The following is a 4,250-nucleotide window of genomic DNA, read 5'->3' on the forward strand; positions in this document are numbered from 1 at the left end:
TTTGGAAAAGGATAAACGCCAAAAGATTTATCGCTATATTAATAACAAACCAGGCTTCAAAGCAAAAGCATTATTAGAAACAAAGAAGAGATTATAACTGCAAGGAGATATAACAATTCTAAACTCTTATACAACTGATAACATAACCTCAAAACATATAAAGCAAAACAAGAAAAAATTAACAAATCCATTATCACAATTAGAGATTTTTATCACAAGTCTTTCAATGACTGATAATATCAAGAAGAGAAAAGAAGAAGAAAGAATCACTAAGAGTGCCCTGGCTAGATAGCTCGGTTGGTTAGAACATTGACCTGACGCACACAAGTTGCTGGTTTGGCCCCTGGTTGCAGCACATACAGGAACAGAGTGGTGTTTCTGTCTCTTTCACCCTCCCTTCTTCTCTCTCTAAAATAAATCAATATTTTTTTTTAAAAAAAGAATTACTAAGGATGTAGAAGACATAAAAAGGACAGATATTCAATATCATTAGTAATCACAAAAATGTAAATTAAAGCCACAAGAGTTAGAATTTTACTCCCACAAGTTTAACAAAAATTATAAGATTGGCCTGACCTGTGGTGGTGCAGTGGATAAAGCGTCGACCTGGAAACGCTGAGGTCGCCAGTTCAAAAAACCCTGGGCTTGCCAGGTCAAGGCACATATGGGAGTTGATGCTTCCTGCTCCTCCCTCCCCCTTCTCTTTCTCTCTCTCTCTCACTCTCTCCTCTCTAAAAATTAATAAAAAAATTAATTAAAAAATTTTAAAAAATTATAAGATTGAACAGTTCCACATTTGACAAGGCTGTGGCTGAGCGGGAATCTAATCTAGTTTGGTTGGGAGTGAAAATTGGCTTAATCTCCTTGGAAAATAATTTAGCTGTGCCTAATAAATTTAAACATGTTGCACACATGATAATTTAGCAATTCTCATCCTAAACTTTTTTTTTTCTAAACTTTTTATTTAAGAGTACATTGAGCCTGACCAGGCAGTGGAGCAGTGGATAGAGTATAGGACTGGGATGCAGAGGACCCAGGTTAGAAACCCCAAGGTCGCTGGCTTGAGTGCAGGCTCATCCAGCTTGAGCGTGGGATTGATGGCTTGAGCATGGGATCATAGATATGACCCCATGGTCGCTGGCTTGAGCCCAAAGGTCACTGGCTTGAGCAAGGGGTCACTCACTCTGCTGTAGCTTCCTGGTCAAGGCACATATGAGAAAGCAATCAATGAACAACTAAGAAGCCACAATGAGGCCCTGGCCGGTTGGCTCAGTGGTAGAGCGCTGGCCCAGCTTGTGAAAATCCCAGGTTCAGGTCAGCACACACAGGAGAAGCGCCCATCTGCTTCTCCACCCCTCCCCCTCTCCTTCTTCTCTGTCTCTCTCTTCCCCTCCCACAGCCAAAACCCACTGGAGCAAAGTTTGCCCAGGCACTGAGGACAACTCCATGGCCTTCGCCTCAGGCACTAAAATGGCTCCTGTGGCACCAGAGCAATGCCCCAGATGGGCAGAGCATCGCCCCCTGGTGGGCATGCCCGGTGGATCCCGGTCGGGCGCATGCAGGAGTCTGTCTGCCTACCTGCTTCTAACTTAGGAAAAATACCAAAAAAAAAAAAAGAAGTCGCAATGAAGAATTGATGCTTCTCATCTCTCTCCCTCCCTGTCTGTTTGTCCCTATCTGTCCCTCTCTCTGTTTTTCTCTGTCTCTGTCACACAAAAAAAGAGTACATTGAGAAAAAGAAGACCCGTATATGTGGTCAATCTGTAAGGAAAATCAGAAGAGGGTGGAAGGTGCAGTTGGTGATTATTTCTGGTGGTAAGTACATACATGGGTGTTTGTGTTGTTGTATTTTTTGCAATTCTACCAATAAAAATGTTATGTCTATATATTAGCAGATATCACATCTGTATGTAAATGCATAAGAGGTTGGAAGGATACCCCCGACTGTTCACAATGGCTCTGCTTAGAGAGTGTTATTGGTAGGGAAGGCAGAGAGGGGAGGGAACGTATATTTTACATCAACTATTTCTGGATTGGTTGCATGTTTTTACAGTATGACTTGTGTAATTTTAAAGACTCAATTCAAGCAAATGAAGCAAAACAAAACCCAAATAACCTTAAGATGAGTGAAAATCTCAAGGGCATTTTGAGAAGCTGGTTGGTGGGATGGAAAGAGGGAGAATTTCTAGCGAGTCATATGATTTCCCTAAGGCTCAGTGTCCTGTAAAATTTGCCTAGCGGAGTTCAGGTTCATGGGGACTCCGGAGAGCTGGGTGGGAAAGGGGGTGAAGGGCCCAGCTCAGCCTTGGTTGCACAGTGGATGTTCAACACACAGGGACTCTTGTAACAGAAAAACAAGTGTTTTGGGAATTGAAGGGGTGATAGAGTGTGGAATTCATAGCAGACCTTTAGCTGCTGGGTGAGGGAGGTTTCTGGGGAGGTGATGTATGTGTGCCAGGCCTTGGGGAACTAGGAGAATGTGGAGATGGGGTTAGTGAATGACATTTGGGGGGTTTGGGGGAGGTGGATGGTATAAAGGGGATTAAGGGTGATGGATGGAGACTTGGGTGCTGAACACACAATACAGAGTACAGATGATATGTTGTAGAATTGTGCACCTGAAATCTGTTAATCTTTTTAACCAGGGTCACCCCAAGAAATTCAGTAAAAAGGGGGAAAATAATGACATTTGGCTGGGAGAGGGGTAAGATAGCCTGGCCTTGTCCAGGTCTAAGCATGAGGGCTGTGCTAGGGGACGAGGTGGGTAGGGGAAAGCTCTCATAGGACCAAACAGAAAGGAGGATAAGGGTTAACACAGGGAAGTCATGCAAATATATGCAAAATAAATGCAAATGAGCCCAGCTGGTGATTTTGTTTCCAAAATGTAGTCCAGAACCACCTGTGACAGAATCATCTAGAAAACTCATGCTGGTCCCCCACCACCCCCAGACCTGCTGCTTCTACCCTCTGAGGCTGCAGCCCAGGAATCCACATGTTTGAGGAATTCCCCAGGTGATTGTTTATTTCCATATTTATTTATTGAACATGCACATGGTAATGCATCTTAATCATAACACATTATATATGCACATTATAATAGGTAACATAAACATTCAAACAGAAAAGTAAGGTTTCCTCCTTCCTCTTCCTCTATCTCATGCCCGGAGGCAACCACCAGGACCAGCTCCTGTGTGTCCTTCAGGCCCATAGTGTTGTAGAGTCTTAGGGTGATGTCTCTGGGTCACTCACAAACCAATCTGTCGCTCATTTGTATCTTGGTTCACTCATTCAAAATTCACTAGGAGTCTGGTACATGCCAGGCCCATGCCAGGCCCAGAGGAGACCCTGGCCCAGCCCCCAGGAGTTCATACAAGTTGGGAGCCACTTGCAAAAGGCAGCACTGCCCAGCAGTCAGTGCCCTGCTGCAGTCAAGATACCCGAGTTCGCCTGACCTGTGGTGGCGCAGTGGATAAAGCCTCGACCTGGAAATGCTGAGGTCGCCGGTTCGAAACCCTGGACTTGCCTGGTCAAGGCACATATGGGAGTTGATGCTTCCAGCTCCTCCCCCCTGTCTTTCTCTCCTCTCTCTGTCTCTCTCTGTCTCCTCTCTAAAATGAATAAAAATAAAAATAAATAAAAGATACCTGAGTTCAACAAGAATCCCTCTCCCTGACCTCCAGGTCCTCATCTGTAGCAGGTAGTAACAGTTCCTGGCTCTCAGGGCAGCAACATGTGGATCAAGAGTCTCATGTAATGATAAAAACAGAGCAGGCTCTTCGATAAATGCTAGTTTCCAGAAGACAGGGACTTGCCTAGAGCAGAGGAAATGGAAACGGAGATTTTTGCAACATAGGCTGGCCAGGCGGAGGGCCAGCAGGTGTGAGTTGAGGGTGGGAAGGAGGACTTTTATTTTTATTTTTTTACAGGGACAGAGAGTGAGAGTCAAAGGGAAGGATAGATAGGGACAGGCAGACAGGAATGGAGAGAGATGAGAAGCATCAATCATCAGTTTTTGTGGCGACACCTTAGTTGTTCATTGATTGCTCTCTTATATGTGCCATGACTGCGGGCCTTCAGCAGACCGAGTAACCCCTTGCTTGAGCCAGCGACCTTGGGTCCAAGCTGGTGAGCTTTTTGCTTAATCCAGATGAGCATGCGCTCAAGCTGGCGACCTTGGGGTCTCGAACCTGGGTCGGGAAGGAGGACTTCTAATTTCTCCATGCTTTCAGGTAAACATTTCTCCAGGCTAG

At 45.0% G+C, this 4,250-nt stretch overlaps 1 long non-coding RNA gene across 1 annotated transcript; it reads left to right on the top strand.

Moving 5' to 3' along the window:
* The first annotated feature begins 1,731 nt into the window (after positions 1-1,731).
* LOC136319946 (uncharacterized) lies at positions 1,732-3,567 on the top strand. Its single transcript, XR_010728242.1, has 3 exons — positions 1,732-1,815; positions 2,889-3,012; positions 3,303-3,567. It is a non-coding gene; the product is annotated as an uncharacterized lncRNA (long non-coding RNA).
* The last annotated feature ends 683 nt before the right edge of the window (positions 3,568-4,250 follow it).

The sequence above is a fragment of the Saccopteryx bilineata genome, chromosome 1 (assembly GCF_036850765.1).
Source record: "Saccopteryx bilineata isolate mSacBil1 chromosome 1, mSacBil1_pri_phased_curated, whole genome shotgun sequence".
NCBI lineage: Eukaryota > Metazoa > Chordata > Mammalia > Chiroptera > Emballonuridae > Saccopteryx > Saccopteryx bilineata.